The sequence below is a fragment of the Acinonyx jubatus genome, chromosome B2, assembly GCF_027475565.1.
Source record: "Acinonyx jubatus isolate Ajub_Pintada_27869175 chromosome B2, VMU_Ajub_asm_v1.0, whole genome shotgun sequence".
Classification (NCBI taxonomy): domain Eukaryota; kingdom Metazoa; phylum Chordata; class Mammalia; order Carnivora; family Felidae; genus Acinonyx; species Acinonyx jubatus.
The window spans coordinates 114,719,106-114,741,608 of record NC_069385.1 but is presented as its reverse complement, the minus strand read 5'-3'; the positions used below and the strand labels follow the sequence as shown (position 1 = coordinate 114,741,608).

The following is a 22,503-nucleotide window of genomic DNA, read 5'->3' as shown; positions in this document are numbered from 1 at the left end:
ACTTTCCTTAGTACCTCACAGAGTTCTCTTGAAGTCCCCTGGTATAGCTCCAAGCCTTCCTATTTAATGGTTGATGCTCCAAGGTGTGGACGCCCCCGTTTATTCCATTGTTCTCTTACCGATGGTAAAGTCCTGTTTAATGACTGTTTGGATTCTAAGTCAAGAAGCTTAGAGTTCATTTTAGAAACGCTTGTTTTGGGGTGCCTGAGCATGGAGCCTGCTTGGGATTCTCTCTCTCCCCCACTCGCACGTGCTCTCTCCCTCTCCCTCTCTCAATAAATAAAAAAAGGATTTTTTAAGAACAAAAATACTTGTTTTAAAACAAGAACATTCATCCTTCTTTGCTCCGGCTAATGCATATTCTTCAAAAATTCGAATCTCAACCCATTCCACGGTAGTATTCATTTGCCTACTTGGAAGCTGGAGTTCAACAAGAAAGGGGCCAGGGCTTGATCTCATGTAAAAAGGTGACAAAGTCACCAGGTTTCAGTGTCCTTCTTTCCCTGTAGCACTTGACACTCGTGGAGAACGTCTGCTTCCCTTGGCTTCTGTGAGATTCACTACTCCCTTCCTGAACCTCCTCTTTTCCACTTCTGTCTCCTTTGTAGAATTTCCTTTTTTCCACCTGACTCTGAAACTTTGGTCTCTCCTACCGACCCTCCGCCCTCTCCCTGCAAGGCCTTGGCTCTGTGCCTTCCCTTCCACCCAGGGCCGAGTCACCTCCACCCTACGTTCCCCGCCCACGCTTCTCGCCCGAGCCCTAGTTTTGTAAACCCAAGTGTCGCAAGCTCATTCCCCCAGTTTGTCTCCCAAAGTGCCTCTAGTTCACTGTGTCCAGGACGACTGTGGCAGCCTCAGAGAGCTCCTGTCTTTTCTCTCGGCCTCTGCTTCTGATCAGGACCAAGCTCTGGAGAGTTCTGCCTCCCTGTTGCATGTCCTGTCCTGGTTTAGAGCCTTGCCGCTCCACGCCTAGACTCTGCCAGTGGTTGCCTGTTTCTTGGGTACACTCTGCCGTCTCAGTTCACCACCCACAGGGCTGCCACAGTGCCCTTGCTGCGGCACCTGCCCCCGTACGCCCTTGCTCAGCACTCCCCAGTGATGCTCCATTACCCACAGGGTACGTCCCGGCCAACCCCTCCAGCACATTCCACTCCTGACCTTTGCTTCCCCTCCTCAGTTACTGTGCCTCGCCCCTACGGAACCATCTGTAATTCCTGGAAACATCCAGGCTGGTTTTTCTTCTTCTTTCTTTCTTTTCTTTTCTTTTTTTTTATTTTTATTAAAAAACTTTATTTTTTTAGAGCACTTTTAGGTTCACAACAAAATTGAGCAGAAAGAGTTCCCATACACCCTCTGACCGCCCCCCACCCCACCAACACAACCTCCCCCACTACTGATGGAATCAAACCTACATTGACACCCTCATTATCCCCAAAGTCCATAGTCACACTAGGGTTCTCTTGGTGTTACACACTCTGTGGGTTTGGACAAATGTATACTAACATGTCTCCACCACTATAGTATCATACAGAATAGTTCACCACCCTAAAAATCCGCTAGGCTCTGCCTATTCATCCCTCCCTCCCTGCTAACTAATCCCTGGCAACCACTGGTCTTTCTGCTGTCTCCATAGTTTTGCCTTTCCAGAATGTCAGATCGTTGTCTCCATAGTTTTGCCTTTTCCAGAATGTCAGACAGCCTTTTTCTTTTCTTTTCTTTTTTAATGTTTATTTATTTTTGAGAGAGAGAGAGCACGTGAGCTGGGGGAGGGGCAGAGAGAGAGGGAAACAGAATCCGAAGCAGGCTCCAGGCTCTGAGCTGTCCGCACAGAGCCCAATGTGGGGCTCACACTCACAAACTGTGAGATCATGACCTGAGCCGAAGTCAGACTCAAACCACTGAGCCACCCAGGCGCCCCAACGTTTTCAAATTGATTTCTTTCACTTAGAAATATGCGTTTAAGTTTCTTACATGTCTTTTCATGGCTTGATAGCTCTTTTTTTTTTTAAGTTTATTTTTATTTATCTTTTTTTTTCAAAAAAATTTTTTTAACGTTTATTTATTTTTGAGACAGAGACAGAGCATGAACGGGGGAGGGTCAGAGAGAGGGAGAGCAGAATCTGAAACAGGCTCCAGGCTCTGAGCTGTCAGCACAGAGCCCGACGCGGGGCTCAAACTCACCGCAAAATCATGACCTGAGCCGAAGTCGGACGCTTAACCGACTGAGCCACCCAGGCACCCCAAGTTTATTTATTTTGAGACAGACAGCACAAGTGGAGATGGGCAGAGAGAGAGGGGGAGAGAGGATCTGAACTGGGCTCTGTGCTGACAGCAGAGAGCCCAATGTGGGGCTTGAACCCACCAACTGCGAGATCACTACCTGAGCTGAAGTCAGACACTTAACTGACTGAACAAACCAGGCACCCCTAGTTCATTTCTTTTTAGTGCTGAACAATTATCTGTGGTCTGGGTATACCATTGTCTATTTATCCACTCACCTACTGAAAGACATCTTCGTTGCCTCCAAGTTTAGGCAATTATGAATAAAGCTACTATAAACATCTTGTGTGCATCATTTTGCACGGACATAGTTTTTTTTCTTTTTTGATTTTTTAAAAAATGTTTATATTTGAGAAGGAGACAGAGTGCGAGCAGGGGAGGGGCAGAGAGAAAGGGAGACAGCAGAATCCGAAGCAGGCTCCAGGCTCTGAGCTGTCAGCACAGCCTGACACAGAGCTCAAACTCATGAACCACAAGATCATGACCTGAACCAAAGTCGGACACTTAACCAACTGAGTCACCTAGACACCGCTTCTTTTTTTTTTTTTTTTTAATATTTATTTTTGAGAGAGAGAGACACACACACACACACACAGCACGAATGGGGGAGAAGCAGAGAGAGAGAGGGAGACACAGAATCTGAAGCAGGCTCCAGGCTCTGAGCTGTCAGCACAGAGCCTGATGCGGGGCTCAAACCCACAAACTGTGGGATCATGACCTGAACTGAAGTCAGTCATTTAACTGACTGAGCCACCCAGGTGCCCCTGTATAAACATAGTTTTCAATTCTGTTGGATAAATACCCAAAGAAGCATGACTGATGGATCATATGGCAAGAATAATGTTTAGTTTTGTAAGAAACTGCCAAATGTTTCCAAAATGACTGTACCATTTTGCCTTCCCACCAGTAATGAATGACAGTTCCTGTTACAACACACCCTCACCAGCTTTTGGTGTTGCCCATGTCCTGGATTTTGGCCATTCTAATAGTTGGGTCGTGAAATCTCATTGTTGTTTTAATTTGCAATTCTCTGTGACATATGCTTACTTCTCACGTGTGTAACCTCTTCTCTGGGGTGTCTGTTCGGGCCTTTGGCTATTTTGTAATCAGGTTGTTCGTTTTCTCATTCTTAAGTTTTAAGAGTTCTTGGTATATTTTGGATACCAGTCCTTTATCAGTCGTATCTTTTAGAAATATTTTCTCCCATTCAGTGGTTTGTCTTCTCATTCTCTTGACATTGTCTTTTGTACTACAGAAGTTTATGTTTTAATAAAATCTAGCTTCTCAATTGTGTCTTTCATGGATCATGCCTCTGGGGTGTTGTACCCAGGGTCCTCACCATAACCTAGGTCATCTAGATTTTCTCATATGTTATCTTCTAGGAGTTGTATAGTTTTGCATTTTATGAAGACTGTAGGTCTGAGTCTAGATTTCTTTCTTTCCCTCTCTTTCTTTTCTTTCTTTCTTTCTTTCTTTCTTTCTTTCTTTCTTTCTTTCTTTCTTTCTGCATGTGGACATCCAGTTATGTTAATAGCACCATTTGTTGAAAAAATTACCTTCACTTTACTGTATTATCTTTGCTCCTTTGTCAATGACCAGTTGCTTGTATTTATGTGGGTCTCTTTCTGGGCTCTCTGTTGTATTCTATCGATCTTTTGTCTCATTCTTTTTTTTTTTTTTTCATTTTTTTAAAGCTTATCTATTTATTTTGAGACAGAGAGACATTGTGGGAAGAGCAGAGAGAGAGGGAGAGAGAGAATCCCATGGAGGCTCCACATTGTCAGCACAGAGCCCATGCGGGTCTTGAATTCACGAACAGTGAGATCATGACCTGAGTCAAAACCAAGAGTCGGACACTTAACTGAGCCACCAGACACCCCACTTTTGTCTTATTCTTTTGCCAATACCACACTGTTTTGATCCCTGCAACTTTATAGTAAGTCTTGAAGTCGGGTGATGGCAGTTCTCTGACTTTGTTCTTCTCCTGGATTACTGTGTTGGCCATTCTGGGTTCTTTGCCTCTCCATATAAACTTTAGAATCTCAGGCGCCTGGCTGGCTCAGTTGGTGGAACACACAACTCTTGGTCTCAGGGTTGTGGGTTCAAGCCCCATGTTGGGTGCTGAGGTTACTTTAAAAAGTATTTAAAGGGGAGCCTGGGTGGCGCAGTCGGTTAAGCGTCCGACTTCAGCCAGGTCACGATCTCACGGTCCGGGAGTTCGAGCCCCGCGTCAGGCTCTGGGCTGATGGCTCAGAGCCTGGAGCCTGTTTCCGATTCTGTGTCTCCCTCTTTCTCTGCCCCTCCCCCGTTCATGCTCTGTCTCTCTCTGTCCCAAAAATAAATAAACGTTGAAAAAAAAATTAAAAAAATAATAAAAATAAAAATAAAGTATTTAAAAAGAAAAAAACACCTTTAGAATCATTTGCCGATATCCATGAAACAACTTGCTGAAATTTTAATTGGGGTTGTGTGGAATCTGTAGATCAAGTTGCATCCGGGTTGCTGTTAATTCGAAGTTATAATTCCTATCCCATGATAATATTTGTGAATTTCGATATGTCCTTTCTTTTGCTCAGTCTGGATTCCAGTTTCTTGTGCACATTCTTCCAACATGACACATGTCCTGTAGGCTTTCCTAATAAATCAAACTGACAAGCCTCCAGACACCATGTTGAAGACAGATATTTCACCAGTCTTATTTATTCCAGAATAAAGACTTCATTATTTTTGTAAAAATGATGCATTCTTCTTATAAAGAATTGAAGAGAATGTGGGTGATCTTATGAAAATCTCCACCCAGAGATAATTAATGACATGAGGTGAGCAGTATTCTAGCATAGCTAGGTGAGATAGAAATGCTTTTATTAAAATTGAATTAGTCATGCTATTTAAAAAACAAAAGAGAGCAATTTTATGTGAATCTAACAGAAGAAAAACTGAAATAGGCGTTTCTTCCCTGTAAAACAAAAACAAAAACAAACAACAATAAACCCCATATCTATATCTATATATCTATATATATGTTTTATGTGTATATATGTATGTATGTATGTATGTGTGTGTGTGTGAACTCAGTCCCTAAAAGAACTCTGAGGTTAAGATCATAAGAAACATTAAGAAACTGTAATTATGGGGTGCCTGGGTGACTCAATCAGTTAAGCGTCCAGCTCTCAATATCGGCTTAGGTCATGATCTCATGGGTTCGTGAATTTGAGCCCCATGCTGTTAGCACAGAGCCTGCTTGGGATTCTGTCTCTCCCTGTCTCTCTGCCCCTCCCCTGCTCTTTCTCTTTTTCAAAATAAATAAGTAAACATAAAAAAATAAATAAATAAAAGGAACTGGAATTATTCTGGGGCATCTGGATGGCTCAGTTGCTTGAGCATGCAACTCTTGATCTCAGGGTTATGAGTTTGAGCCCCAGCTTGGGTGTAGAGCTCACTAAACAAACAGACTACAATTCTTCTTTTTTTTTTTAAGTGACATTGTGCCATTTTTTTAAAAGTTTTATTTATTTGAGAGAGTGCAAGTGGGGAAGGAGCAGAGAGAGAGAATCCCAAGCAGGCTCCATGCTGCCAGCACAGAGCCCGACGTGGGGCTCGAACTCATGAAACTGTGAGATCATGACCTGAGCTGAAACCAAGAGTTGGTTGCTTAACCAACTGAGCCACCCAGGTGCCCCTAAACTAGAATTATTCTTAATAAGGCTTTCTTTTTAGCTGGCATGGTTCAAGGCTCTGAAGATGAGCAAACCGCTTGCTTTTTCTGTCGCCTTATCTCTTAGCTTCTCAGTTTGTGTTAATCTTACCTATACTGACATTATCAAAATCTGTGCATTGCCTTCTGCTCTGGAAACTTAATTCTCAAAGTTACTTAGACCTCATCTTACATTTAAACTGATTTGTGACTCACCAACTTGTGTACTTTTACTGTCACCTTTTCATTCCTGAATTGTTTTCAAACCCTTAATTGGCTAGATTTCATCATAAAGTTCCTCAAGGATGGCTCATGAATGCTGCACTTTCTGTGTTTGAGAATGTTTCCGCGGTTTTTCTACTTGAATGCAACTTGGCTGAGTGAAACATTCTTGCATCACACTGTCCTTTATTCGGAACTTTGGAGCCATTTCACTGTTGTCACGTGGCAGCATTGTCTGCTGGTAGGGACCAGACAGACCAGCCTAAGAGCCCCCTTTTAATCTGTGTGGTTGAAAACTTCTTTCTTGTTATCTGTTAGTGTTCCCTGGAACAAAGTGTGCTCTTTTGAGCAGTGGTTCCATGCTTCTTTGGGGGGAAGATGCTGTGTATTTTTTTTTCCTTCCAGTCTTGTTGAGAGCTAATTGATATACATCACTGTAGAAATTTAAGGTGTCCAGCATGATGGTGTGATCTACAGATATTGTGAAACCCTTGCCACAGTAGGTTGATTTCATATCCATCATCTCCTGTATATACCATAAAAAGAAAAAAAATTTTGTGGTGAGAACTCTTCGGATCCAGTCTCTTAACAACTTGTATGTTCTTTATGAATACTTTTTCTTTTCCATTTGTTGGGTTTTTGTTTCAGACTCTGTTTATTCCTTTGTTTCATTGTCTTGATTTTTTTTTTTTTTTTTTTTTTTTTTTTTTTTTGAGAGAGAGAGAGAGTGAGAGCAAGTGGAGAGACGGGGCAGAGAAGGAGACAGAGACTCCTAAGCAGGCTCTGCATGGTCTCACAGAGCCTGACACAGGGCTTGATCCCACAACCATGAGATCATGACCTGAGCCAAAATCAAGAGTCAGACACAACTGACTGAGCCACCCAGGTGCCCCTCATTGTCTTGATCTTTTATAACTATAGTGTTCTCTCTGTTTAACACTTGTCTTTTTTTCTCATTTCCCATAATTCTCTCAAGCTTTCCCTCTAGATCAATTTATTTTTTCTCCAGCCATATCCAGTTTCTGATGCACTAGTTTTGTCAAAGTGTTTGTTCCCTTATCTCATCCTGTCAGTTTATCTTTGCTTACTTTCTTGAAAGCATGGTGTTCATGTTTCTATAGCTCAGAATGCTATTGGGGCTTTTTTTTTTTTTTTTTTTTTTTTTTTCTGTTCTTTGGGTGACATTTTCTTCTAGACTTGGTTTTCATCAGTTAAATACACATGTTCCTCTCCTGGTTTTTTTGTTTTTTGTTTTTTGTTTTGCATATATTTGTGTAACTACCATGCCATTTTTTTTTTCAATGTCTTGTGTGCTTAATGTTGCAGCTCTGGCCAGGTCCGTTGTTTGCTTCCGTACCATCTGGGTACATTCTCCATTCCAACAGCATCTGTGCCCACCACTAAAATTTAACAAATGTCAACATTTTATCGTATTAACAAAGTATTGATTTACACAACCTATTTAGTACTTGCTACAAAAGCCCCATCTTTGCTCTTTCATAACTGAGGATTCCCCTCACCAGCCAGACCTGAGACTGTCAGGAACTCATATTTTTTTAACTACCTACCATATTCCATTTTCTTGTTTAAAAAAAAAAAAAAAAAACTGGGGCGCCTGGGTGGCTCAGTCGGTTAAGCGGCCGACTTTGGCTCAGGTCTGATCTCGTGGTCCATGAGTTCGAGCCCCGCGTCGGGCTCTGTGCTGACAGCTCGGAGCCTGGAGCCTGTTTCAGATTCTGTGTCTCCCTCTCTCTGACCCTCCCCCGTTCATGCTCTGTCTCTCTCTGTCTCAAAAATAAATAAACGTTAAAAAAAAATTAAAAAAAAAAACAACTAATTTCCCACCGCCCCCCAAAAGAAAGTACTGAAAACTAAATTAACGAAAACCTAGTATATTACAAGAAAACACAGCATTAATCTAAAAACCAATAGATTAATAGCCCTTCCTTTCCAACCACCCAGGCACATACCCTGGGCTTCCTCGCCCCTCAGAAAGCTGTCCCTTGGAGTGGAAGGGCTGGGAACTCCGGGGCCAGAGACCTCAGTAGGACTCCCGGTTTTGGTTTGCTGCTGCAGTGACTAGAAAGTTCCAATAACCTCCCTGGTTTTGGTTTCCTCATCGCTCAGTGTGGCTAATCTTATCTTCAGAGGGTCAATATATAGGTACCTCAGACCATGTGAGTGAAGTGCCCAGCTCTGTCCCTGCACAGAGCAGGTACATACTGCACGTTCTCCCCTCCACTGTGGGCAAGAATCCTCCAGCCTCAAGAGCCATCTTCAAGGGTGCCTGGTGGCTCAGTCAGTTGAGCATCCGACTCTTGATTTTGGCTCAGGTCATGACCTCACTGTTTGTGAGCTTGAGCTCCACATCAAGCTCTGTGCACTGACAGCATGGAACCTGCCTAGGATTCCTGTCTCCCTCTCTCTCTGCCCCTCCCTAACTCATGTGCTCGCTTGTTCTCTCTCTCTCTCTCTCAAAATAAATAAGCTTAAAAAAAAAAAAAAAGAAGCAGAACCATCTTCAAAATCACCAAGGGCAGAGCTAGACCAAATCCAAAAGATTCTTTGACTACCCCCCTCATTTTTCATGGATACAGGAGGAAGTTGAGGCCCACAGCTGAGCAGGAGTGGAAGAACCCAGCCAGTGTTCTCTACCACCACTTTTCTTAAGTTTATAGAAACACTGTCGGGGCACCTGGGTGGCTCAGCTGGTTGAAAGCCCGACTTCGGCTCCGGTCATGATCTCATGGCTCATGAATTTGAGCCCCATATCAGGCTCTGTGCTGACAGCTCAGAGCCTGGAGCTTGCTTCAGATTCTGTGTCTCCCTCTCTCTCTGCCCCTCCCCTGCTTACACTTGCTTTCTCTCTCTCTCTCTCTCTCTCTCTCTCATAAATAAACATTAAAAACAATTTTTTTAAATGTCTGGGGGCCTAAAATGACTTCTCTTGCGATGTCTTGTCTTTCTTTTTCTGGGGACCCCTAATCCTGTCTGCCTACAAAATCCCCCCTTGTGATATATCACTCCTCATTCTTGAGGGGTATAGGTCGAAGGTCATTTTTCTGTAGCTGCTTCCTGCCAAGAATGGGTGTATGGTCTCCCCAGCTGGAAGAGTGGAACTCTCCTTAAAGCTAGACAAGTTTTGTTCTCCTTAAAGGTGTTTCCTAAAGGTGGGGACTGCTGTCACAGAACAAGCTGCATTTGCGACAAAGTTTACCAGGAGTCTGAAGATGCATGGGCCAAACAATATAAGTAGAGCAAGTGTTAACAGGGGCCCCATCAAAGGTCATAACCATGAAAACCATCCCCCAAGTAGACTGTTAAAGATTGAGCCCCAGGGCCAGTTCTTTCCCTAATATTTCTATAGTTCTTTTTATGACCTCTAGGCTTTCTTCAACTTAGTTAGAGGTATTAATGTAGAAACCACATTCATCTCCTGGAGACCACAGGGACCCCCTGCCTTGGCCGTTAGGACACTTAGGACCCTCCTATTTTTTGATATGACCTCAGCCAGAGCATTGAGGGCAGTTTCCTCATATTCTATTGCCACTACTGTTGCTTTCCAAGGTTGTTGAATATATATATATATATATATATATATATATATATATATATATATGTATTCATATATGTATTCATATATATATATATATATATATATATATATATATATAACACATTACATACATATATATTTTTCTTTTTTTGAGTAGGCTCCATACTGGGCATAGAGCCCAATGTGGGGCTTGAGCTCACGACCCTGACATCAAGGCCTGAGCTGGTACCAAGAGTCAGACACTTAACTGACTGATCCACCCAGGTGCCCCAAGAATGGATATATTTTTGATTGACTTTTCTAGTTCTGGGATCTCAGTGAACCAGGAAAGGCCCCTACAGATAGTATGCCCAAGACTATTCCCATCTATTATGGGGTTGCTTGGACTTAAAATCCAAGTCCCTCTTAGTCAGGGATTAGACTCCTGACCTGTTTAAGGCAGTGGCTAGGAATGGGCCCAATTTAGGGATATGGGTCCTAGGGAAGTCCTATTATAAACCTCCAGTAGATGGGACACCTGGTTGGCTCAGTCAGTTAAGCATCTGACTCTTGGTTGCAGCTCAGGTCATGATCTCACGCATGGTTCCTGAGTTTGAGCTCCAAATCAGCACGGAGCCTGCTTCAGATTCTCTCTCCCTCTCTTTTTGCCCCTCCACTACCCTTCCTCTGCTGTCTCTGTCTCTCAAAATTAAATAAACTTAAAAAAAAAAAGGGTTACCATGCATAGTAGTTGGGGGGCTGCACACAGGGAGTCTGCTGTTAGTCTCCCTAATCTGAGTAAGGTGGGGGCAGTTTAGATGGGTCTGGAGAGGAGATAGGGTGGATCTGGCAGAGACTCAGGATCTGGAGGGGACAGAGTTGCAGATGGGGCTGAGGGCTGGGGACTTCAGGGCAAAGGATCTTTGGGGCAAAGGGAAGTCTATGCGGTCTTCAGGGGTCCCACCAAAAGAGCATGGTCTTACCCTTTGGGTTAGATAGTTGGATAGGCTTAAACCTACCTTTCTTCTGTAGCCCCTTATTCTGGTGGAGGGCCATAATGCCTTGTACATAACGGATCTCATCCCATCTCTCTTCCTCCTTACAAAATAGGTCTAACTGAAGTATGGTATTATAATTTAACAAGCCATTTTCTGGCTTCTTCTCCTGGTCTCCTAGTCGGTACGGAGGCCAGGCAGTATTACAAAAGAACACAAGTTTTCTTTGTCATTGGGGTATACCCAAAAGGCTTCCAGTAACCCAGGAGGCACCCTAGCAGGTGGTCTGACAGGATTGATGTCTGGTTCCCCATATCCTTGGATCTCTGCAAAGAATTTGTCTCCAACTGCCAAGAGGTCTATCATAAGGGTTAGTGGAGACACAGACTTGCTGCTCTTAGCACACTGAAAATTCCCTTCTCCAGAAAGCTGGTAGGTAAGCTCTCCCAGTTGATAATTTAAAAGTGTACACTCGGGGCACCTGGGTGATTTGGTCGGTTAAGTGGCCGACTTCAGCTCAGGTCATGATCTCACAGTTCGTGAGTTGGAGCCCCGCGTTGGGCTCTGTGCTGGCAGCTCACAGCCTGGAGGCTGTTTCAAATTCTGTGCCTCCCTCTCTCTCTGCCCCTCCCCTGCTCATGCTCTGTCTCTCTCTCAGAAATAAACAATAATAATAATAACAATAATAATAATAATAATAATAATAATAAAAGATGTCCAGAGTGGACACTGACTCCATTCAGTGAGTCGAGTTGCAGGTACCTAACAAATTAGGTGCCAAGAGGAATTCTCCTATGCCGTTCCCCGCAGGCTCCCCAGCAACACAGACTGCATGACCTCAGTGAGCTGCCTACCGTGTCTGTCACCTGTTGAGAGCTGGAGGACCCCAAAGGGTTATGTCCTAACCGGGTATCCAAAATACGGTCCCCCAAGTTGGGTCCCCTTCTTGGTAGGTGTGAAGCACAGAGACACAACCAAGCCAAAGAGTGGGAAAAGGAAGGGTTTTACTTGCAAAAGTTGGGAGGACACCGGGGACGTGTCCCAAAGCACTATGGCTCCAGAACAGTGGACGTTTTAAGCTAAGGGTGCATGCATATTCACGAGAAGGAATTCAGCATAGAACTGGGCCCAAGTCACCCTAAGCTGACAGGTCCTAGTTGACTGAAGACACGTGGGACAGAAAGGTCAGCAGCATCAAAGAGGGCCACTTATGTCCCATTAGAGTCCCGGGGAGGCCTGGGACAGCTGTGCTCCATCAGGAATTTTCTGCACCAAGAAGCCAGCAGACCAGGAGCGGTCCGGGCCAGACGCCAGCCCTGCTGAGGCCGAGGGCTCCCAGCCACAAGCTTTGGGAATTGGCTGAGCTTGTTTTTTTTTGGGGGGGGGGGGGGGCGGCGGGGGGGCACAGAGAGGAAGCCTCTATGGGTCTTGCAAAAAGCTGGGGCCGGGTTAACATTCGGTGTCAGCTAGAAAGCTAAGCTTTCCTCTGTGGGGTAATATGCTGTGGTCCCCTCCTGGGGGTGATGCCCTCTCCTCAGAGCCCCCCAGCCCGCATTCCCTGAGCCATGCAACTTCAGACCAGAAGAGTAGCAGATCCCATTCAGCTCCTGGGAAACTCCTGCCTCTTTCCACCTATTCAAAACAGTTCCTGTTTACCAAGTGCCAAGTGTTTGGCCTTCATTTTATTTATTTATTTGTTTGTTTGTTTGTTTTATTATTTGTTTTTGAGAGAGAGACAGAGGGTACAAGTGAGTGAGAGGCAGAGAGAGAGAGAGAGAGAGAGAATCAGGGTCACCCAAAACGGGGCTGGAGCTCACAAACCATGAGATCATGACCTGAGCTGAAGTCAGATGCTTAACAGACTGAGCCACCCAGGTGCCCTGGCCTTCATTTTGTTGAATCTCCCCAGAAATTCTCTGAGGTTCGTGTTATCTCATTTTACGTACGTACGAAGTGAGGTTTGAGGGGTAAATGACTTGCCAGCTAGTGAATGACGAGATTAGAGCCTGGGTGGCTCCGACCTGCTTCTGCCCTCACACGGGGGCGGGCACTATATTTAACATATCAGTCCTATCTGTAGAGGCAAGTTTTGAGACTGCCATTCTTATTTTTTTAATGTTTATTTTTGAGAGAGAGAGAGAGAGCGCGCATGCGTGTGCAAGTGGGGGAAGGGCAGAGAGAGAGGGAGACACAGAATCCGAAACAGGCTCCAGGCTCTGAGCTGTCAGCACAGAGCCTGACGCGGGGCTCGAACCCACAAGCTGTGAGATCATGACCTGAGCCGACGTCGGATGCCCAACTGACTGAGCCACCCAGGTGCCCCCTGCCATTATTTTTAAGTGAATTTGGTCATTCAAGTGTCCGTTTTTATTTATTATCATTTTTTATGTTTATTTATTTATTTTGAGAGAGAGAAAGCACATGCAAGCTGGGGAGGAGCAGAGAGAGAGGGAAAGAGAATCCCAAGCAGGCTCCGTGCTGTCATTGTGGAACCTGATGTGGGGCTCCATTCCAAAAACCACGAGATCATGACCTGAGCTGAAACCAAAAGTCGGACATTCAACCAAGTGAGCCACCCAGGTGCCTCCTGGGCCCTGTCCTTCTGCAGGCAGGACCCAGAATCAAAAAGGTAACTCATCGTATGAAGAAGGTGGGCTTCCCAGAGAGTCCTAGAGATGCAGATACTGTGGGTGCTAGGTGATGAGGCCCGTGCCCTCAGAAATTCAGACCCACCAGCTCCCAGGAGCCAGGTGGCCCTCCTGTGGTGGCTCCCTTCCCCGGGCACACGCACACTCCCCACCATCTTAGGGGGAAGACTGAGGAGAAGGGTCCTCGAAACTGCTTCAGAAAGAAAGAACGCTAAGGGTTTCCACACAGAGGTATCATTTTTAGTTTGTGGCAGAATGACGGGAAGGAGGTGTGAGGGCCCAGGATTTGGGGGTAAGGGGAGGCAAGGGCAGGAAGTTATTCCACAAGCTGGGAAAGTATGGGGGGGATGAAATTGGCTTCCAGAGCTGCCCGCCACGCCCCCCCCCCCCCCCACAAAAGCACCATAATGGCAGTAGAGACTTGACTCTGGATGGAGCCATTCCTGACTCAGTTCACTTCCCAACAGCACTAGGTAGAGGGGCCTTGGAGGGGCTCGGGTGAATCTGCCTGGGGGGTTCGTGACAAGCTGCAGATGTCACATCCCTTGCTTCAGGCTGAAGAGAGTGAGGAGCAAGATGAGGGAGACCAGAAGAGGGGCGACTCTTTGATTCAGCACCAGAAGGAGAAGGGAAGGAGATAGCATGTTGGCAGTTGCCCAAAACACGGGTCTGAAAAACCAGGACGGCGGTTTCCAGGTGAGCGGGCGGCCTGGGGTGCAGAGGGAGGGGCATAAATCAGATTGGGTGTGAGGGAAGGAGGCCTGGCATCTTCTCTGTGATCCCCTTATTCAGGACCATCCATTTTCAGCATTTTGAGCAGGCTAGCTTTGACCCTTAGTACACGGTTCCCGGATGCTCTTTGAGGCACATGTCTGTCCTTTCAAAGGATCTGTGTCTTTCTCACCGACTGCTACCCCTGCTTTGGAGCCACTGGGATGAAACGAAGGTCAAGTTCTGCTCTTGCTGTACCGTCTGGCGGCTGGGACTATGAAAGCCATGCTCCTAGGGGAATTTCCATTCAGCACCAGGGAACTTTTGTTTTCCTGCAGATAAGGAATGTGGCAACCAGCACCCGGAATCCTAATAAAAGAGCAAGCCAAGCTACGCTGGTGAGAACGGGAACTAAAAAATAACATCCAAAATCTAAGAACTTTTTAGGCGCCTGGGTGGCTCAAGTCCGTTCAGCGTCCGACTTCAGCTCAGGTCATGATCTCATGGCTCGTCTGTTCGAGCCCCACGTTGGGCTCTGTGCTGCCTGCTCGGGGCCTGGAGCCTGCTTTGGATTCTGTCTCTGTGTCTCTCTGCCCCTCCCCAACTCACGCTCTGTCACTCTCTCTCTCTCAAAAATAAGTAAACATTTGAAAAATTAAAACAAAACAGTTGTTTATAAAGATAAATAAATAAGAAAACGCCAGTCGCTTGCAGCTGTCCCTGAGCCTCCCAGTGGTCTCACCTTGACACCTGACTGGGTAAGCTGCCCCACGGTCCTTCTCCAGCATATTTTGCAAACACTGAAAATGGTAACCATAAAGATACAGAGCAAGCTGAGAAATTATTTACAGCAAAGTATCTGGGGGAAAACGTCAGGAGGCAACACTGTATGTGTGCTGTTACCTTAAGGAAAGAGAAGGGAAACATACCAAGGCTGTGCTTCTCAAACCATCCGAGGTGAAGGACCAGTTTGTTTTTGTAAAATTTCCAGTCCACCACGAACCAACAGTTTGGTGAAATACCATAAAAACAAATGCCAAACACACATCTATCAAAGGACCGATACTTTTAAAAACTCTCAAAATCCAACAGTGAAAAAACCCAAACCAATCCAAGCTGGAAATGGGCATTGGACACGAACAGACCCTTTACCAAAGAGGATGGCAAGGAAGCACATAAAATCACGTTCGCTATCATTTTCCACCAAGAAATGCAAATGAGGGGGCATCTGGGTGGCTCAGTCCGACTCTTAGTTTCAGCTCAGGTCATGATCTCACGGTTTGTAATTTCGAGCCCCGGGTCGGGCTCTGCTCGGATAGCACAGAGCCCGCTTGGGATTCTCTCTCTTCCGCTCTCTGCCCCTACCGGACTCGTGCTCTCTCTCTCTCTCACAAGTAATAAATAAATAAACTTTAAAAATTAAAAAAAAAAAAAAAGGAAATGCAAATGAGATCCTCACTGAGGCCTCACCAGCACCTGCTGGAATGGGTGCAGGGGTGTCCTAGGGCTGCATAACGAATCACCACAAACCGGGTGGCTGAAAACAACAGAAATGTATTCCCTCACAGTTCTGGAGGCTAGAAGTCTGAGATCAAAGTGTTGGCTGGGCTCCCTCTGAAGGCTCTAGGCAAGAATTCTTCCTTGCTTTTCCAGCTTTTTGGGGCTGCTAACAATCCTTGTGTTCCCTGGCTTGTAGCTGTATCACTCTGCCTCTTTTGTCACATGGCTTTCTTCCCTGTGTTGTCTGTGCCTTGGCATGGCCTTCTTGGAAGGACACCAGTGACTGGATTTAGGGCACACCCTAATCCTGTATGACTGCTCCTTAATTTGATTATATCTGCAAAGACCTTATTTCCAGATAAGCTCACATTCACATTCACCCCCTCCTGGGGGTTAGGACTTGAACATATCTCTTGGCGGGGGGGGGGGGGGGGGGGCACGTTCAACTCACAACAGTGGCTAAAATAAAAAATAGAGTTAACTACAAATGCTGACAAGGATGTGAGGAGCTGGGTCCCTCATACACTGCAGCTTGAGAACAGTGTGAAAGGGTTTTTTAAATCGTTTACTTATTTTTTTAATTTTTTTTTAAATTTATTTTTGGGGGGGGGGGGACAGAAGAACTCACTAACCACGAGATCCTGACCTGAGCTGAAGTCAGACACTTAAACGACCGAGCCACCCAGGTGCCCCAGTTTTTTTTTAACATTTATTTATTTTGAGAGAAGGTGAGAGAAGGTGAGTCGTGGGGTTGGGACAGAGAGAGAGAGAATCCCAAGCAGGCTCCGCACTCAGCACAGAGCCCAGCGCAGGCCCTGATCTCACCAACCGTGAGAGTCGTAATCAAGTGTCACAGTAAATGTGTACTTACCATAAGTCTCAGCGATCACGGTCTTGTGCGTTTATCTCAAAGAAACGAAAACTCACGTTCGCACAAAAATCTGTACACGATGCTCATAGCAGCCTTATTCATAATAACCCAAACATGGAAACAACTCAACTGTTTTTCAGCCAGTGAAAAGTTAAACCATGTACTTCTAGACCACAGACTACTGTTCAGCCATATGATGGAGTGAGCCATTGATACTTGCAACAATGTGGATGGATCCCAAAGGCATTGGCGCTCAGTGAAAAAGTCAATCTCCAAAGGCTACCTGCTGTATGATTCCACTTACAAATTCTTAAAATGATAAAACTATAGCCATGGGGACATATGGAGACCGTTGCCAGGGACAGCGTTAGAGGTGGCAGTGTGTGACTTTAGAGGGGTAGCAGGAGAGGGTTGCTTTAAATTCTGTCTTGGTTGTCGGGAGGTCTACACGATCTGAGATCAAGTTGCACAGAACTACCCACACAGACACGTACACACGTTCACAGATAAGTGACATCTGACTAAAGTCTGTAATTCAGTTAACTGTACTGTACTAACATCAACTTCCTGGCTTTGATATAGTGCCACAGTTATAGAAGGTGTCACCATTGGGGGAACTAGGCAAAGGATTCATGGAACTCTATGTTCTTGCTGTGACTCTTTGAGTCTATGAGTATTTCAAGATAAAAATAATTAGAAAAATGAAATGGGGGCCCCCAGGGTGGCTCAGACAGAGAAGCACCTGAGTCTCGATATCGGCTCAGATCATGATCTCAAGGTTTGTGAGATCGAGCCCCATGTTGGGCTCTGCGCTGACGTTGTGGAGCCTTGCTGGGGATTCCCTCTCTCTCCACCCCGACTCAAAATAAATAAGTAAATAAATATTTTTTTTTTAAGAAAAATGAAATAAAAAAGATATACAAAATACAAGCCCCAATTTTTAGTTTAGTTTTTGTCTTTTTTCTTAAATAGGCTTCACACATGGAGCCCAAAGAGGAGCTTGAACTCACAACTGTGTGATCAAGACCTGAGCCAAGATCAAGGGTTGGACACTTAACCAAATGAGCCACCCACATGCCCCACAAGCCCCGATTTTGAAATCACAAATTCCAGGGGCGCCTAGGGGGCTCAGTCCATTAAGTGTCCAACTCTTGATTTAGGCTCGAGTCATGTTCTCATGGTTCCTGTGTTCAAGCCCCGCACTGGGCTCCGCACTCCCTTTAGGAATCTCTCTCTCCCTCTCCCTCTGCCCCTCCCCCACGCAGGCTTACACTGTCTCGTTCTCAAAAATAAATAAGCTTCAAAAAAAAATAAATCACAGATTCCACAGGCATAACTACACTGCTGTAGGAGCTTCTCAATGCTCACTCTTGTCTTCTGCACGTGTTGTGCTGAGGAGCTGTAACGAACATCTGGCGCCATGGCATCAGGCCATGGACCACACTTTGAGTATCACCTGCTCAGAGATAAAAAGAAAATACTAGAGGTGGAATTTTTTCCCCCTCTTTGGCTTAACTTGTTCGTGGTGGAGTGACACCGCTCTATGAAATGAAACTTGATTTAAAATATGTGTGGATAATAACCCCATAATAATAAAGAAATAATAATAAATATATATTTATATACATTTCCACTTAGAAATAAATATATGTATAAATTTACATTAATGAAAAATTTTTTTGATTTATTTTATTTACTTATTTATTTATTTAAAACACATAAGTGACTTGGGCTCTTTAGTTTTCCTTTTCACAAACAGCGGAAAACTCCTTGGAAAAGAAATAGAAATCTAGAGGTTTTCCAAAGGTTAGCTCACAACTATTTTCTCTTTGGTAAAATAAGCCCAGGTGACAGGAGACACATAGACTTCCTTTTAAAACATACCAGACAATGGGGCGCCTGGGTGGCTCGGTCGGTTAAGCGTCCAACTTCGGCTCAGGTCATGATCCTCCGGTCTGTGGGTTCGAGCCCCGTGTCGGGTTCTGTGCTGACAGCTCAGAGCCTGGAGCCTGTTTCGGATTCTGTGTCTCCCTCTCTCTGTGACCCTCCCCCGTTCATGCTCTGTCTCTCTCTGTCTCAAAAATAAATAAACGTTGGGGCACCTGGGTGGCTTGGTCGGTTGGGCGTCCGACTTCGGCTCAGGTCATGATCTCATGGTTCGTGGGTTCGAGCCCCGCATCAGGCTCTGTGCTGACAGCTCAGAGCCTGGAGCCTGCTTCAGATTCTGTGTCTCCCTCTCTCTCTCTCTGCCCCTCCCCCATTCATGCTCTGTCTGTCTCTGTCTCAAAAATAAATAAACATTAAAAAAATAAATAAATAAATAAATAAACGTTAAAAAAAAAAATTCTAAAACATACCGGACAAGTGTTAGCCACCTACCGGGAAAGATTTCCTCCATCAAGTTTACAACAGTGGAAACTCAATCAATTCCATAAAGAAGTCTAAATGACGCTATCTTAGAACAATATTCTTTGTATTTCGAATATTCCCTTGAGAAAGTGCTTGATATTCTGTCCACAAGTTAGCCATACAGAGCTAACTGGTATGTATGTATGTATGTATGTATGTATTTATTTTTTTTTTTAAATATGAAATTTATTGTCAAATTGGGTTCCATACACCACCCAGTGCTCATCCCAACAGGTGCCCTCCTCGATGCCCATCACCCACCCTCCCCTCCCTCCCCCCCTCCATCAACCCTCAGTTTGTTCTCAGTTTTTAAGAGTCTCTTGTGCTTTGGCTCCCTCCCTCTTATATTCATGAAAACTTAAAAGCAATGAAAAAAATACGTATTTCCTCCCAATCATGGTTTATAGATAAAAACACAGCTGATGTACACCGCAGCCAATCCTCCACGTGCCTGATTCTGTCACCTCTCCCACCCCCTCTCCTTCCCTATCCACTTCCTGGAACTTCACCTCCTGTCTTCCACTCTGCTCTCCTGGCTGCTGGCCCTCAGCCGCTGACTCTCCTGCTCTCCCGCTCTCCAGCTCCCCCTAGCGGCAGGTCCCAGGCTCTGGTCCCGCCCCCCACTTGTAAGGACATTATCTCTCTGAGCAAGGTTCCTTGTGTGCGGTGATTTTGAGACCCACCTCAGAGCTGTCCTCTGAATAAATAAGATCGCCCACGTGGCAGGGGCTCCGAGAACCACTTGGGAATGTGCACCTGCAGAATGGGCCTTTCGAGCGGCACGCCCTTGTCCCCAGACACTGAGACTGGCCGTGGCCAGCCTCCCAGCCCTTGTTGCCATCTCAACCTCCCCTCTCCGGCAAATCAGGGTCCTCTTTTTCTGTCCCCCTCGGTGCCCCCCCCCCCCCCCGCAACTCACACCAGCGCCCCTGCCCCCGTGTCCTCCCCATGCAGCTGCTCAGGGGAAAAGGCAGGCTAGGCTGCTGTATTTTTTTTCCTGCTACAACTTGAGGCCCTGTTAATTCTCCCACCTGTAATAATAATAATAAATAATAATAATAATAATAGATACATTCATATTGGCTAACTCAATGAGCACTTAGAATGTGCGAGGCACTATCCCAAGCCCTACCCATGTATTAACTCAATGCTGACAACCATCCTATGGGGTAGGTTCTGTTCTAAACCCAATTTACAGATGAGGAAACTGAGGCTAACAAGCAGGGAAATAGCTTGCCCAAGGTCACCGACCTGGAAAGCCCCACACTCTTACCCACAACACTATCCATGTTTCCTGGTGCATCTCCTGCGTCATGACAGTGGGGACTGGGTCTATCTTTCTCACCCAGCTCAGCACCTGGCACAGTGGGGAAACGCTGCAAATCTTTGTTGAGTGAATGAATGAATGAATAACGAGTGAACGAATGCTGCCCATTGTACTACAAAGCTGTTTTCCCCTGTCACGCAGGGCAGCCCGAGTGTGGTGCCTGCTTCCACCCAGGCAGTGTCTGAGAACTGTGTCCTTCCCACTTCTGTCCAGTCCCTCCCAGGCGGGGTCTTCAGCACTTTACTCCCTGGGAAGTTTTCTTCTAAGTCCCCTTATTTCTATCTCGAGCCCAAGCAGCTTTCAGGGACTTGCCACATTGTCCTGTCCCTAGAGGAAAGATACCATCTCACAGCTTTATCTCCTAAACCCCCTGGGAGGGCTGCCTTTCGGGCTGGGCTGTGGTGGAATCTGGTGATTCGTACCCTTCTCTCCTCCACTCCCTCCTCCTCCCGACAGACTGACCCACTTTCCTCAACTCTTCAAATTCTCACGCTCCACTCTACTTCCTAAACCTGGCTTCTCCTTTTTCCAGCAACCTATTTATTTCCTTAATCACCTTAAGCATAGCTATTTGAAAGTCTTCCAGACTGTTCTATTATCTCAAATTTGGGGGACAGAAACCCTCCCATTTGTGTTGTATGCTGCTGCTCACCATAGCTCAGTTCCCTGTGTGTTTTGTAATTTCTGATTGTGCGCTAAAGCGGGGGTTTGTTTTCCCTCGTGGATGACCCAAGTGGCCTGGGTTGTGAAAGCTCCCTCCAGACATGATTTTCCCTTATTTCTGCTGAGACTACTCCCACCACCACCACTACTCAATATCCATCCTACTTTGGACCAGTTTAAGAATTCCTAAGTTTGGGGGCACCTAAGTTAAGCGTTCGACTCTTGATTTTGGGTCACATCATGATCTCACGGGTTTGTGAGATTGAGCCCTGCACTGGGCTCTGTGCTGCTTAGGATTCTCTCTCTCTCTCTCTCTCTCCCCCTTCCCCTCACACGCACTCACACTCTCTTTCTTAAAATAAATAAATAAACTTTAAAAAATAGAGCGCCTGGGTGGCTCAGTCGGTTAAGCGTCTGACTTCAGCTCAGGTCACGATCTCTCGGTCCGTGAGTTCGAGCCCCGCGTCGGCCTCTGGGCTGATGGCTCAGAGCCTGGAGCCTGCTTCTGATTCTGTGTCTCCCTCTCTCTCTGCCCCTGCCCCGTTCATGCTCTGTCTCTCTCTGTCTCAAAAATAAATAAAAAACGTTTAAAAAAAATAAAAAATAAATAAATGAAATAAAATACCAAGTTTTGTTTGTGGTAAAATACACATAACATAACAAAGTTTACTCTTGCCCATTTTCATGTGTGCAGTTCAGTGGCATTAAAGCACATTCACACACTCTGCAACCATCACCACATCCAGTTTCAGAACTTTTTCATCTTGCCAAACTGAAACTGTATGCATTAAAAAAATAACTCATCATTTCCCTCTCCTCCTGGCCACTGGAAACTACTGTTCTACTTTCTGTCTCTATGAATTTGACTAGTCTATGTCCCTCATATAAGTGGAATCATACAATAGTTATCTTTTTGTGTCTGGCTTATTTCACTTAGCAGAATGTCTTCAAGGTTCATCCACTCCTTTTGTTTTGTTTTTTTTTAAGTTGGCCCCACACCCAGCATGGAGCCGGACATAGGGCTTGAACTCACGACTCGGAGATCAAGATCTGAGTTGAGATCGAGTTGGAGGCTTAACTGACTGAGCCCCCAGGTGCCCAATAGATATCCTTCCTTTTTAAGGCTGGATAATATTTCATTGTATGTATATACCACATTTTGTTTATCAGTTGTTCTTTGATGGGCATTTGGGTTGTTTCCATCTTTTAACTGTCGTGAATAGCGTTGCTATGAACACTGATGTGCCAATATCTGTTCAAATCTCTGCTTTAAATTCTTTTGGATATATACTCAGAAGTGGAATTGTTGGATCATAATGTTATTCTGTTTCGTTTTTCTGGGTAACCACTATACTGTCTTCCACGTGGCTGCACCATTTTACATTGTCAGGAGCAATGCACAAGCGTTCCGATTTCACTATATCTTTGCCAGAACTTGGTATTTTCAGAGGAGTATTGTTTTGTTGTTATAACAGCCATCCTAATGGGTGTGAAGTGATATTTCATTGTGTGTGTGTGTGTGTGTGTGTGTGTGTGTGTGTGTGTTTAAGTTTATTTAATTATTTATTTAGAGAGAGAAAGAGCACGGGCATGCACACACACGTGGGAAAGCAACAGAGAGAGAATGGCAAAGAGAAAGGAGAGAGAG

General features: G+C 45.2%; 1 long non-coding RNA gene across 2 annotated transcripts; it reads left to right on the top strand.

Moving 5' to 3' along the window:
• The first annotated feature begins 11,410 nt into the window (after positions 1 to 11,410).
• Positions 11,411 to 14,372, top strand: LOC106972794 (uncharacterized). 2 transcript variants are annotated; one of them, XR_001429895.3, is made up of 3 exons: positions 11,411 to 13,355; positions 13,929 to 14,070; positions 14,261 to 14,372. It is a non-coding gene; the product is annotated as an uncharacterized LOC106972794 (long non-coding RNA). The 2 variants fall into 2 exon arrangements; XR_001429894.3 differs by having other exon boundaries at positions 14,167 to 14,366.
• The last annotated feature ends 8,131 nt before the right edge of the window (positions 14,373 to 22,503 follow it).